This window comes from Sciurus carolinensis, chromosome 12 (assembly GCF_902686445.1).
Source record: "Sciurus carolinensis chromosome 12, mSciCar1.2, whole genome shotgun sequence".
NCBI lineage: Eukaryota > Metazoa > Chordata > Mammalia > Rodentia > Sciuridae > Sciurus > Sciurus carolinensis.
Genome location: NC_062224.1, coordinates 77,191,505 through 77,206,590, shown reverse-complemented (window position 1 = coordinate 77,206,590; position 15,086 = coordinate 77,191,505). Strand labels below are relative to the sequence as shown.

The following is a 15,086-nucleotide window of genomic DNA, read 5'->3' as shown; positions in this document are numbered from 1 at the left end:
CCGAAGTGCAGTTAGATATTCAGCGACCGTTCAAATGGTGAAGCACCAGAGGAGCCACAGCATTGCCCCTTAGGTGGCATTTGATTACAAAATTGGAGATGTGGAATTATGAAGCCATTGGAAGATTGGAGAAGATCCCTGGCTGTGTGTGTGTCAGGGGATGCTTTTCCTGTTTTCTCTTTTTTTCTGGCATCTTTCCAGGTTACAGGGACCATTTCATACCATTTCTAACTCCTCAGTCGTGAATGGGATTTTCAGAGTCCTGTTTAAGATCCATGTAGCTCAAATCCCAAAAGAGACTGAATGAAACTGACAGAATATTCGTAGGTCCAGAGCAGACTTGCAGTTTCCTGTTCATCTTCTCTCAGTTCTCTTTCCATTCTTGGGGCCATATTTCTTTTCCAGATGTTTGGACTGAATATTTGTCCCTCCAAAATTCATGTTAAAATGCAGACCTCAAAGGGAAGGCTTCAGAAAATGGTGCCATTGTGAGGTGATAAGGTCCTGAGGGTGGAGCCCTCATGGATGAGATCAGTGCCCCCATAAAAGAAGCCCTCAAGATCCCTCACTCCTTCCACCCCTTCAGGACAGCAAGAAAGACACTGCCCGTGAATCAGAAAGCAGGACCTCAGCAAAAGCCAAATCCGCTGTGCCTTGATCTTGGACTTGCATGCCTCCATGCATGAGGAAACAAGTCTTTATGGTTCATTAGCCACCAGTTCACAGTACTTTGCAACAGCGACCTGAATGGGTTAAGACACCAGGTAGAGGGGCACTGGGTCTGATTGTAGGAAAAAATGAGAATGTATATTCCTCCCAACCTTCCTTCCCCTTTCCCTCTTCAGGCCTCATTCTTCATTCTGCTTAAGAGGTTAAAAGGTGTGGGGAGGGGGGAGAAAAATACATAGAATTATATGGAGAGAGAGAGAAAAAAACTAAGGGAACTTTCTAAAGCATGACTACCAGAAATAATGAGAATTAACTCTTTCCCGAGCATCTGATTCAGCATTCCTACAGAATGGGAGCTTTCAAGAGCAAGGAGTCCAGGCCCTGGCACATGGTGGAAACAAAACAATTTAAAAAGGTGGTAACAGAAGCACCTGGTTTTGGTCCCGGTTTTAGGAAACATACAACTTGCTCCCTGCTCTTGTGAACCTGAGATCTGAGAGTTGCATGGTCACAGGCCCAAGGACCTGAAGAAAACAGATGCAAGCCAGGCAGGAGTGGACTCTGCAGAGCTGCGGTCACTTCCGCACCAGGGGATGCACAATCCAGGGGAGGTGGGAAAGGCGTGGGACCATTAGAGGACGATGGAAGAGCCTGGGTGCTCCACACCTCGGTCCACACACTGGAGGCCTGAGACAAGCCCAGGAATGCTTCTGAGAAGAAGCAAAATTAGTGGAAGTGGAAGGAAAGAGGGAACTGGGCATGTTGCAGTATTTAGTGCCACACTTCTTACACTTTGTGTGTTTTGCTGTTTAAATTGGTCACCAAGTGTGCTGAAGTGCAGTGTTCCTAAGTGCAAGGAGGCTGTGAATGAGCCTTATGGAGAAAATACCTGTGTTGAATAAGCTTTGCATTAAAGAAGAGAAAAGCTGAAGGAAAGAGGCTGGACATAAGCCCTTTGGGGAGGTTCTGTTATGAGATCATGGGGTTCAAAGAGGAAAAGAGATAATATCCATGAAAGATATGGTGGAAGGTGTGACCATGTGGGATCAGATGATCACAGGCAGACCTGAAGGTCACCTGTGGATCTCAATGGGTTCCGAGAGCAATGCTCAGAGCACGTCAGTGAGCCTGGAGCAATGACAGCAGCCCAGTACTTAGTAAATTGCCTGGCTGCTGGGAGGCCACTGGGACTTGGCGTGGAGAAGGACAAAGAGGGTGGAATTGTTTGGCAAGTCTGGGCTGATGGTGTGAGATGTGAGAGCCAGGATGCGGAGGAGATTGGAAGAGGGGAGACAGGCTCGCCTTTGGCTGCACAGAGGTGGAGACTGAGTCCCAGGAGGGGAGGTCCAGGCACCGGCTCTATATGCAGAAGGAAGGGTTCAGCTACGGTACAGACCTGGAGGTCATAGGGTGGAGGTGGAAGCTCAACCATGAGCACAGGGCAGAAAACTCAGCTCGCACAGGATCAGAAGGGAAGAGAGGCTGGGATGGACTCAAGGGGCTGAGAACGAGCAAGGAAGAGCCTCACACCATGGCCTTATTCTGGTTGCATTCCTGCCAAAATTTGGCTGAAGCAAGGAGAACTAAGCATTCTCTGCTAATGTGTCTCCGTGGGCTCTGGCAGAATTCTAGACTACATCAAACAGGGAATATGTGAGCATTTAGAGGAGGGCATGGAGATCCTGTGGCATTAGCCGTTGTTTGTTGACTGAAGCTCAAGGCCAACGCTACCACCCAATATCAGAGACAAGAAAGGGCGGGTGTGGATGGCAGTGATGCCTCTGTGCCCTTGTCACATCCCCTTGGCCCGCCTCTGTTTTCAGGCCAGGTCTGGTGGGCAATTCTGTTTGAACTCAGAGGTTCCTTTAATTAATAACATCCCAACTTAAGCTCATGGCCACCTTTCCACTTTCAGCTTTCTGAAGCCAAGGAAACCCATGTGCAAGAATAGTCCTGAAGTGTGGGGCAGTTCATATCACTGGGGACACTGTTGACTGGGAGATAGAAGCCAGCAGATAAATGCTCCATGCTCCCATTCATCAAATGGACAGTTCTGCAAGGCATGCGTTTACAATTCGCAAGAAGTCCCCATGGAATCTTACTCTGTTGCTGTATTGCTCTCAACAATAACCCTGATAACACACTGCATTAGTCAACCTTCTGTTGCTGTAACAAACATCTGAGACAATTGATTTTTAAAGAGAAAAATATTACACTGGCTCACAGTTTGGTAGGTTTTAGTCCACTGTTGGTGGGGACCCATTGCTTTAGGCCTCTGGTGGGTTGGGAACAGCTCATCATGGTGGGAGTATGTGACTGGATGAAGCTTTCATGTCACAACTGAAATGCAACAGAAAAATAGAGGAAGAGACTGGGGTCCTTTGTAGGCACACCCCAATGACCTAAAACCTCTCATGAGGCCCTACCTCTTAAAGGTTCTACCACTTCTCAATATGTCAAAGTTCTGGGGACCAGCCTTTAACACAGGGGTCTTTGAGGGACATTCCAAACAGAATTATGGCATGTGCCCTGATGCTGGCTTTCCCTTCTTCGTGCCTCACTGTTCTTGTGCCCTTGCTCCTGCTTCCTGGATCACCTCCAAAGTCTAGAGTGTGTCCTGGCTCCAGTTCTGCTTCTGGTAAAGTCAAAGAGGAAAAGCCAATGTGTACCAGTGGGCTGTGACATCCTGTGCCACTAAGAGGCCAAGTAGAATGAGGTCCAGGAAGGGCCATTAGCAACAGGGAGGTGGTACAGGTCACTGGGGCCCTGCCACGGAAACCGGGGGATGGAACCAGTGCCCCCAGGGCTGCCGCCCAGCACCCAGAGTTCTCGCTCTGTGTGAACCTCGGCACCTCCCTCACTGTTCAGGAAGCATTCCTAAGCCAGAATTCATGCAAAGTGTCGTAGAGAGGCTAAAGAGGGAGGTTGTCCCTGTTCTGCACAGAACGCCCTGCCAATTCCTCAGATAGTGACTCTCCCCTCAGGGCTCCCTGCAGGCCCCCAGGTCTCCCCCTTTCTTTGATACCTGCACCCTTGCCCTGCTGGCTGCTGCCTCCCGACTCCTGGGATGCCCCTCCTCCACATACGACAACCTCTCAGCGCCCACTTCCTAGAGCCTGGGTTCACACATCAGTGATGCTGAGAACGAGCCACAGTGGGGAGCCCCAACCCCCCAGTGGCCCTGTTCCACATCAGCAGTCTGTCCCCGCTCAGAGCAGCTTCTTATGGAGAAGACATACCAAGGTCAAGGATGTGGCTGGTCTGATAGAAATTCTCCCCCAAGTCAGAACAGATGCCTTGCTGTTGTCAGGAGCAGGGACGGAGCAACTCGGTCTGCAGCCTCTCCTCCAGCAGTCCTCTGATGGACGCATTCGAGGCTAGAACTTCTACCCCAGGAATCCTAAGTGCATTTATTTATTCAACAAAGATTAATGAGACATGAACTCTGAGCCAGCCCCATGGCCTGGGGCCCAGGGTGGAAGTGGAGAAGGCAGAGCTACCTGCACCCTGGCAGGGCTTCCAACCCCAAGGAAGGGTGCGGCCCAGGCAGGGCACTGCAGAGATCTAGAGGCTGTCTGGAGAGCAGCCCCAGCCCACAGCTCCTACCCCTGCCCATGCACCATTCTCTTGTCCCTGGGCAGAACCAGAGAGAGCAGGGGGCTTGGCTACTTTACTCCACACCTGTTGATATCATGGGTTCAGAAAGGGCTAGCAACTTCATCAAATAGCATAGCGAGTAACAAAGCCAGGACGGTAACCTATGCTCCTCTGCCAAACCACTGCCCTGCCCACTACTGCCTTTATGGCACCAACAAGTCAGACAGAAGCCCCGGGCACATCACCTTAAGCCTCAGTCATGAGCAACAAATAAATCTGATTTTCTGTGACAAGAATAAGCTCATTTACCTGGAGGAGGTGAGGTGGTCTGTGTGTGTGTGTATGTGTGTGTGTGTGTGTGTGTGTTTGCATGGGGTGGGGAGGAATTCCAGGTCATTCTCTCTTATTGTTCTGAAAGTTTCTTGAAAGAGAAAGTCTTCCAGCAATCTTCCAAATGCTAGCTGCTCTTGCTGGGAACAAGGAGGGACCCCAGGAACAGAGGATCCCAGGGACCTGTGTCCTGAGGCTGAGGGAGAAGCCGGGATGTCTGGCACCACTGCCAGGTGGGGGACCTGCCCTGTGTAAAGCCCGCAGGCTGCTGGAAGTTGCCAGAAGCATCAGTAGGCTCTCCAGAGTTTATTCACCATGCCCTTGGCTCTTTTCCTGGAAGGTAAACCAAAGGCAGCGTCACTTCCTCCCTCCTGCCAGCCAGATGGCCAAGGAGAAAGAACAGAGCCACCACAAGAAAAGCAGAGAGGTCTGCACCCCAGGGATGAGGCACCAACTTGCTTTTCTATGGGGCAAGAAGTCCCTGTTTTGCTTCTGGGCAGGAGCCTTGTGGCTATTACCAGATGCCACGAATCCCTGGAAATCTCATAGAGAGGAAACTGGAAACAGAAATTGGAAAGACAAGATTCAGAAACATGCTCTGAGAACATACCAGGAGTGATCAGCCACAGAGGAGCCACTTGAAAATTAGGATCCATCCTGCTAGCTGCAGTGACATAATCCTATAATCCCAGCCACTGGAGAGGCTAAGACAGGAGGATCACAAGTTTGAGGCCAAACTTAGACCATGTCTCAAAATAAAAAAATTTTAAAAGGGCTGGAGAGGTAACTCAGTGGTAACGCACTTGCCTAGCATGCATGAAGCCCTGGGTTTTATCTCCCCTAAATTACAATACATCCATATTCCAGACCACCCAGCTATAAGACAGTTATGACAAAACTTCTCTAACTTCCCAACCTGTGAAAACCAGCAGAAGCACCAGAGCAGACCCACCGTGGGTGCAGATGCACAGAGGTGACGTGCGCAGAGGAAAACGTTTGTGTGGCTGGAATGAACGTATCCCCCGGATGAAGAAAATGATCGCACACCTGCGGGAATTCTTCTCAAAATATTCACGTGGCTGCAGCATTACCTTTCTTAAAACCAGAGTATGACACTTAAAAAAGAAGGAAGACAAAGGACTCCGCAAGGAAAAAAGTGTGTTCAGTTACTTTCTAGATGACAGCATTACCTTGAGTTTGCCTATTTTCCTGGGGAACATCCCTTAGGGAAAGTGTGACCACCAACTATGCGATCTCCACTTCCCTGGACAAGGGAAAGCTGTATGTGACCGTAGTTACGGAACTTGACCCCTCTGCTTTATGACTTTGCAAAAGAAGTATTGTACGTGGAAATCCAACCTCGTACTTCACTGGGCCAGTCTTTGTGCCCGAAGGGGAAAATGAGCTGCAGTCAGTCATCTTGCACGTGCACAGCACCTGGCAACGTACAAAGCACTTTCGCGCCCTTCGTTTCATTTTATTGATAAACACAGATCTTCCCTCATCAGAGCCCAGTGAGGAGGGCAGGGCAGATCCTGTGGCGTTGGGGCTATAAAGAATGAATCCTGGGCGCATGGCCCCTGCCCGGTCCTGATCGCCCACGGAGTTCAGAAGCCTGGGTAACAGTTGGTGTCTGTGGTGAGTTGCAGAGATGTTCTCCGGCTTCTGGGAGCCTGGCATAGAGGCCAGGGGCCTTCCAGAGAAAGAGAGGGAGCTCTTCAAAGACCCACCTCTCTGGGTTCAAATCCGGATTTGGCATTTGCTGGCGGTGTGATCCCAGCTTTGTGTCCCAACTTCTCTGAGCTCAGCTAAAATCTAGAGATAAGAAACCTTTCTTGCAGGGTGGTGGTGATGATTAAAAGTGATAGATCTCCAAAGCATCTTGTCTGGTGCCCTGCTCTGGACACCTCTCAATAAACAGCATCTAGTCCCAGATTCAGGTGTTCCCAGAGTCAGTGCCCCTGAGTGACCGCACTGGCACTTTTGGGGCTGAGCCTACGGCCTCAGTCGCCTTAGTTCTCTCTAGTAAAAGCAGGGAGCGAACTTCCTGGGGGGGCAGCAGGGAAGTGGATCAACTCCGCCAGTCCTCTCTCTGCCCTGACCAGACTCCGCCCAGGCCCCTGGAACACTAAGATGCTGCTGCAAATGAGCCAGGCTGCTGGCTGTGGAGAGGGGCTCAACCAGGACCCAGACTAATGGATATGGAGAATAAGAAATTCCCAAAGTAAGGAGGCCTGAGAAAAAGAAAAGGGAGGAAAACTGAAGGCCAAGCACTGACAGCTTTCATCTCCCAAGACTAATGTTTTCCAGATGCTGGCTGCAGGCAGAGAGGAGGTTTATCATCCTCAAAGGAAACGGTCTCCAGGAGGCGTTATCTCCTCCAAAGCAAATCCTCTTCAGACCCTTCCCACAGACCTTGACCAAAAAAACTCACAATCCTGAGTGTCCCAGCAAACTGACACGTGTTCACTAGACCACCCCTCAAAATAACCTGTATAAACCCGTCCCTTTCTTTGTTCAGTGGCTCATTTTTCCACCAGGAGAGTGGGTCCACGGGCACCACTTCGTCCCCCTGAATAAAGAGCCGAGCCTCTGATGGGATGGGAGGAGAAGGGGCCTGCCGCACACTGGGCCCTCGGCACCACCAGTGACGTCGTCAGCCGTTTAATTCCCACGGCAACCCCATGATTACATCCTTAGCATTCTCAGTTTGTCAATGAAAAAACTGAGGCTTGGGAATAATTGCTGAAAGCTTTGGTGCTAAAATCGGCAGGTCCTAAAGGCCAGGCCCTTTACATTACTCAAGGGACCCTAAGCAATCAACTTGACTCTGGTGATACCTATTCAGAGAACCTCCCAGGACTGAAGGAAGGGAGGAAGGAAGGAGCCTGGTTTTTACAAAGCCAGGGCCCCATTCCCACCCCATTTGAGAAATGGATCTATTCCTGGGCATGTACCCCGCCACCACCCACCTGCTGACCGGGAGCCTGATGCCATAGAACTTCCCATAGGCTGCCCTCCTCAACCAAGGAATGGATGCTGGCGGACAGCCCAGCCTATTGGGGCAATTGTAGAGCTCGGAATTCCCTGTTGACCCCCGAGACTCTCACCTGTTTATGCAGTAGTCGGGTTCCACAGAGGCACACCTGAGGGCGTCCAGAGGGGCTGCTCAGAAAGCTCAGCTGTGCTCCTCCTGCCCCGCCTTCAGTCCCCAGGGCCACACCTTAGCTGGTAAACATGGCAACCAGAGTCACCTGCCCTCATTACCTGGCCTCATTTCCCACTCAAACATCTCTTCTTCTGCTTTTGAGTTTCTCTACTGGTGATTCTAACAACTTTAAATGACATATCTGACTCTCAGCTTCTACCATATACCTTGGTCCATTCCCCCTGGTTTCCTACAAAATGGCAGCATCTGGGATGGATGAGGACATTTACTCCCCTCCCCTCCCCTCCCCTTCCCTCCCTTTCCCTCCCCTCAAACTTTCTTCCTCCTATGTCCTCCTTTCTAACCAGACTGGTAACCATTTACATCCATTCTGGAAACCTAATCAAATCCTTTGTGTTTTGAAGCCACACAAGCCTCTTGCCTTGCAGTGAATCTCTAATAAGATTGACCGCAGGGTCATGCTTCTTCACTAAGTGTGGGCTGGGTCACTAGGAGACTAATCCCTGTATCCAGTTTGAATCCTCTCTTTGTTCTACGAACATGCAGCTAAGTGCTGCAATTTACATTTGATTTATGCATCAAACATGCTGTCTCTCACACACATCTAAGTACATAAAATGTAGGCAAATGAGCATTAATCTCTTTAAGCCTGTAACAGCCTATGAAATGCATGTTGTTACAATCTCCATTTTATACATGGGGAAACTTCAGTATGGAATAAATAACTGGTCCAGGGGCTCACATGTAAGTGGCAGAGTCTTGGATGTGCTTTGAAGCAAGTCGGGCTTGTTCCACTATTGGTCTTAGTAGCCATTAAGTCATTCTGCACTGAGTTTCCTTCTTGGGGTTGATCAGAGTCCATATATATATATTACCAAATTAACCCAGGCTGTTGAGACAAAAGCGATGAAGCTCAAATGCATAACACTTCCCCTACCATAGACAAGCATGGTGGCACACACCTGTAATCCCAGTAGCTTGGAAGCCTGAGGCAGGAAGATTGTGAGTTCAGAGCCAGCCTCAGCAACTTAGTGATACCATAAGAAACTTAGCAAGATCCTGTCTCAAAATAAAATATAAAAAGGGCTGGGAATGTATCTCAGTGGTTAAGCACTCTGGGTTCAATCCCTAGTACTAAAAAAAAAAAAGAAAGAAAGAAAAAGAAAAAAATTCCCTTAACTTGCCAAACCCCACCAATCCCATACACCTGGACCACAATAATTATCTGTTGTCTTTTAAAACACTTTTCTCAAACCTATATGAATATCTAAAAACACATTAGAATTTTCCTGTGCAAGTAGTTTGTCAAAAATGGGGTCATACCCTTGACATTTTCCTACAAATTTCAACATTCACAGAAGAGATGAACACAAACAACTCAAATTGATTCCGTTGCATTCAAATTTGCATAAGCATACACATGAGGGATGAACTAGACCTTATGTAACAACTTCCTGATTGTTTCAGATATCCTGGTTTTTGCAGAGGAGCCTCCCTCTGGATGTGTCGGCCTGCTCTCTCTTTTAAGGTATTTCGTTTGCAGTAGGTTTTGGGGACGTTTTCATTTTGTTTCCTGCTTGGAGTTCATAGAACTTCTTGGAACTGTACACCTCATATAATTTTGCCTCATATTTGGAACATATTATACCATTATTTCTTAAAATATTTTTGTGACCCACCCCACTCCTTTTTTCCTTCAAAGACATCAATAGCCCACAGGTTTGGTGATGTGATGTTTTCCCATAGATTGGTGAGTTTCTTCACTTTTGTTATTTGTTTGATTTTTTTTTTTTTTTTCTTTCTTGGGGTATAGCAGACATACAGCAAAAGGCTCCAGCTTAAAGCACACAATTGGACACCCCTATAACCTCTCCCTGCAACTTGCCCTGATACTCTTTCCCCCCACATGTCACCCAGCAAACAGCGACATGCTTTCTGGAACAGTAGATTACTTTGCATTCTCTGATATCATGCACAAATGATGATTGTCAAATTCACACAGACATCTCAAAATATAAATTTTTAGGGTCTGGCTTCTTTCAATCAGAATAATTATTATGAGATTTATCCATGTCGAAGCATGTGTTGGTAGTTCATCAGTACTTATAGTTTTCTAGTTTTCTCTTGGATAGTTACACATTTTATTCCTTTACCTTTGATGGACATCTGAGATGCTTCTAATGTTTGACTATGAAGCTGTTATGAACACCCATGTACAAATTTTGTGTGGATTTGCTTTCACTGGGTTTGGGCAGATACTTAGGAATGGAATGGCTGAATCATATAGTAGGTGTGTATTTAACTTTTTAATGGACTGCAAAAACTGTTTTCCAAAGTGGTTATAAAACCAAGCATTGAGACTGCATCTTGAACCCAACTCCCTATTTAACTTCCTCTGACCCTTGTCATCCAAAATAATTGGGACGAATCAGAAAATGAATCCAATGTAAAGGAAATGGACAGAAATCCAGTTTTTCTGGTGTTTTTTTTTTTTTTTTTTTTTTTTTGGAGGGGGGGTTAAGTGGGGGTTGGCAGGCCAGAGTAGGGTAAAAAGAACAAAAGTTTTTTTTAAGTTTCCCAATGAATAGATGAGGAAACTGAGATGTATCGATGGGGCTTAATTAAGGTTAACTATCTGGTGAGAACTAGGAGGATTCAAGCCTTGCTCAATGCACAAGCCTTCTGCATTGCATACCTACTGATCTGCCCCATGCCCAGGACAGTCCTCACAGTGCCTGGGCTCCTGCAATCAACCTCTTGGTCAGTGGGCTGGACAAGTTTCAGAAGGGGGACTGGAGAAACAAGGCCATCTAATAGGCAGGGCGGAGCCTCCCTAACCACACCACGCCTCCTCGGACAGTTCCAGGGAGTTCAGAGCCGCCCTGGTGGGAAGCCGGTGAGCGATCTTGACCAGTGACCCCTCATTGGCAGGCAGAATGTCCCTGGGAACACTGCAGTGCCCAAGGACCAGCGTTGGAGCCAGACTCCACCTCATCACATGCCTCTCAGGGACATTATAGGGACAGAGGACACATATTTTGTCCCTATGGGTCCCAGGATCATCTTTGCCTGATCTGGGGAGGGGACAATGGGGGAGAGCGGAGGTTGTTGAACACTCTAAATACATTGAGCCCCTGTGATATACCAGACGTCCTGTTGTATACATTACATAAGACAGTTATCCACCCATGATCACAGAACTCCAAGGTGGCAAAACCAGGACTCTGAATCCCAAACCAGTGTCTTTCCACAGCACCATGCTTCTCCCTAGGCAGGGATGGGAAATGAGTTTTGGGAGAGGCAGCACTGTGTAACCACTGAGAGACCTGTCATGTTATGTTACCTAATCAAAGCCAACCCTACTGCTTGGTAGCTACTTGGTTTTAGGCAAATTACTTAATCTCTTGTTTACTTATCAGTATCCTTGTAGCACCTCCCTCTTAGGAATAGATAAGTATTCAACAAAATCATACACATAAAACACTTAACCCAGGGGCTAGAGCCTGAAAAGCTATTCCTGTGGTGTAAGCTGCTATGTCAAACATGGCTTTCCCTGAGTGGCTGAAAGAAAATTCTAGATGAGAAAGAAATAGAGAAGCAATGGAGGGAAGAGAAGATGTAGGATAGATCCCCTGAACAAGCTGCCTTCCAACTCTTTAGAGCTTGTCACTCAAAATAAAATCAGCAACAGATACAACACACCCCTGCAACATACTTCTTCACCTTCTGCAAACACATTTTCATACACTGTCTCAATTTAACCTTGTTACAATCCTGTCTAGTGGGACTATCTTCCCCATTTTGCAGGAAACTGTAGCTCTGAGATTCTAGGTCCGGCCCAAGTTATGTATAGGGTGGGAATTTCAGGTGGGTGACAGACTGGGTTCCTCTGACTATCTGAAGAGGGGAAGATCTCGGGGGCATCAGGATTTGCAGAATGATTTAGACCAGTGGCTCTTAAATTTGAGCATGCTTCAGAATGCCGTGGACAGCTTGTGGAAACCACAGATCACTGGGCTCCACCCCTCGTTTCTGATTCAGTAAACCTAGGGCTGGAAATTGTTCTTCCTCAGTGTCCTTGTGAGCAGCAGTGACATCTTGTGGTGAGTAAGGGAAGAAACCTTGGAGTCCCTGCAAACCTCAACTTCCAACCAGTCTAGGGTGATTCTGGGGAAATCGGATCCTCTGATCCCTGAGAGCCTGCCCAGCCATGGGTGCAGGCAGGAAGAAGCTCACAGTTCCAGCCCTAGAGGCATGAAAGCAAATCTTGTGTTACAGAACTTTCAGCTTCATTTCAGATTTTAAAAAAAAATTTTGAACTAATTTTTTTTTTTTTTGGCAGTACCTTGGAGATCGAACCCAAGACTTTGTACAAGCTAAGCAAGTGTTCTACCAGTGAGTTACATTCTCAGCTATTATTATTATTATTATCATTATCATTATCAAGATCTCACTGGCCTCGAACTCATGATCCTCCAGTCTTTGCCTCCAAAGTAACTAAGATTACAACCATGTGCCATCACTATGCCTGGCTCTTTTTGGAATATTTTTATTTTCACTTTTTGAAATAAATTCCTTCCATGGTGGAGGAACCCCTCAAAGTGGGTCAATGCCAAGAACCTGCAGGTGGTATGGCATGTACTCAGTAATTGCCTGCAGCCCAAAGGGGCACAGTACAGCAAGGGCTCGTAGCACTGAGTGATTAAGGTTGCAGTCATGATTTGTGAGTGTGTAAAGGGAGCCCCGAACCCAATAGGTAGAGCAGGGGCACCTCATATTTCCTCTACTCAAGCAGTGGGGAATTGATAGACGGGGGTCCTGCAAAAGTGTCTCTGGCATTCCGAAGCTTCCCATGACCTGTGTTTGGAGCTTGGGTTTGAACTCTGGTTCTGCCTGGTTTAGGACCTAGGGCTCCTCACCTCAGCTCTGTGAGCTGTCCATCTGTAAAATGGGCAAGGGGACAACAGTGATTCAAGTGAATGTGCCCCATGGTGCCTGGCATATGATAGAGATGGCTAAGCACGGGCACCTGGGCAGGGGAGGAGGGCACCAAGGACAGAAAAGTTCATGGCTCAAGTTCCTCCCTGCCACCAACTGCCCCAGCCCCGGTCCCACCTCAAGACCTGGCTTAAGTCTTGACCCTGCCTGGGCCTGTTTCCTGCCAGTACAATAGGAGACCCCACGAGCCTGCCTCCCTCCAAAGTTCCAAGTTCTGGCACCCTATGGCCATTTCACGCTGGGAGATGTTAATCATTAACTGCCGGGTTAACGGGCTGCGGAGGGAAGTGTCCTGGAAAGGCCCTCCGGGTGCTCTGCCACCTTGCTGAGTCACTGCTGCCGGCCCAGATCCCTACCCTAGGGACTCCCATGCCAGCGGGGGTCGCAGGGTTCACACCCTGAGTGATCTGTGCCCTCCCACGGTGCTCCTTGGTGCTCCCAGGAAACAAGGGGATGCCCTCTGAGCCATGGAAGCATCCAGGCTGGCCTGGCTACGGTGGCATCAGAGTGGCTTTCCAAAGTCATAAACCATCCCTGCTAAAACAACTAGGCCGCTTAGGCACACACGTGCACCCCACATGCCCTGTTTCAAAAGGTGGCCTGTGAGGTAATTCAGGGAGCCAAGGTCTGAGGCTGGAAGGTCAATCTTGCTCAGACCTGTCTGGGAAAGATTAGATAAATGAATTGACAATGAGACCCGTGTAACAATACAATAACCCTCCTCCACATTCAGGACCTAAGACCATCACAACCACAGGAAGATCCAGTCCTGGGGTTAAGGCCCTCACAGAATCATGTACCCACGTCGACTGTCTCCCCAGCCCAGGGCCAACAGGGTGCAAACCTGCCCACTTGATCCCTGGGCCCTCCCCAAGTCTGAGCCCTCTGAACCCCATGAAGTAGCTGAGAGGCTGCAGGTGGTTGAAAAAAACAGGCCGTGGGCTTTAGTGTAGGAACCAGCATGGTGGGTGTGGAAGGAACAAGGTCTGTCCCCAGGTGGTCATTGGATACCTAGGTGATTGCACGCAACTTCTCTGTCTCTGATCCCCAGTTGTAAATGCTATTAATAGTAACTATCTGGGGTACCTCAAAGGGTTGCTATAGTGTTCAAATCAGGAAACACATTTATTTATTATTCCACTCCTTTGTTCAATGTGTATTAAGAACTTACCAGGAACGTGACAGTACACCTTCTTCATGGCTGCGGAAAGATTAAGTAGGATCCCCCCTCCCTGTGGCACAACCAGTTGTGCACACGGGCTTAGCACCAGCCTTTCTTAAACTGGAGCCAGAGGCCGGCTGCAGAGGAGCAGGAGGAGGGAGGCCAGCTGCAGGCAGGGGCGGGCTGTGCTGCAAGGTGGAGGAAGTAGGAAGAAGGATGACGGGGAGGACGTGGCTGCTTCTCCCATACGGCCTCATCAGTCCCTGTGATCTCACTGCTGAGCCCAGTTTCTTCCACAAGCTCCTGGGGAATTTTTGAGCCGAGCATGATTCACTAGTTCCACATCTGCCCCACATCTGCTCAGGCAGTTCAAGGACTTCTTAGCAGTTTTCTGGGGTTCTTGTCTCCATCTTACTTTTTACCTTCCCTGCCTTTTCCCAGCCACAGAGTGAAGATTTGGAAATGGAGGGTCTAAAGAAATTGCCTCTAAGGCCCACTCAGAACCAACCACGCTCATTTCAGACCCAGGCTTCTGGAGCCTTTCCCTCTGACAGAGATGCAACCAAGAGACCTGGTACCAGCCTTACCTGATGTGGTTTTCAGGCAGATGAGGGGCGAGGCAGGTAAGAAGTGGCCCCTCTCGCTCCTGGGTCCGGTAGGTAGTGAACCAGGCTAGGTTGTCAACACCAGCTGGGACCACAGAAGGCAGAGGTCAAAGATTGGTGGAGGAAAGTGGGACAGTGTGGGGTAATCCTAAATTCTGGTACAGAGGTGCTTACCATGCATCCATCTGACACAGCCCAACATGGAAGCCCCCAAATACTGACTCAGTCTTGCCATATCACAGGTCTCCCAGTAGGCTGGGTACTTCCCAAGGCCACGGGCCATGCCTCCTCTTCATCTGACACCTCCTGTAAGAGGTTCCATCTCTCAGGAGAGGAACACTGAGGTCATCAGTGTTCATGAGGCTCCTGCTGACCTGTGGGCCAGCCTGCTGGGCGGCACAGGTGCCCCGTGTGCGTAAGAGACTCACTTATCCAGGCTGAGCCCTAGCTCAACCTGTTATCAAGCTCAGCCCCCTGGACATACTGTGTTTGGAGAAGCTCAAGGGCAGAAAGGGAGAGTGTTATGTGAATTAAGAGCAGAGCAGGAAAAAGCCAG

General features: G+C 48.7%; 1 protein-coding gene across 1 annotated transcript in view; it reads right to left on the bottom strand.

Annotated features, from left to right (window-relative positions):
* The window catches only part of Rd3 (RD3 regulator of GUCY2D), a 29,177-nt gene extending 14,608 nt beyond the window's left edge, over positions 1-14,569 (bottom strand). The window contains exon 1 of the mRNA XM_047521155.1: positions 14,513-14,569. The gene's annotated coding sequence lies outside the window, so the exon portion shown is untranslated. The remainder of the gene's footprint in view (positions 1-14,512) is intronic.
* Positions 14,570-15,086: the final 517 nt, after the last annotated feature.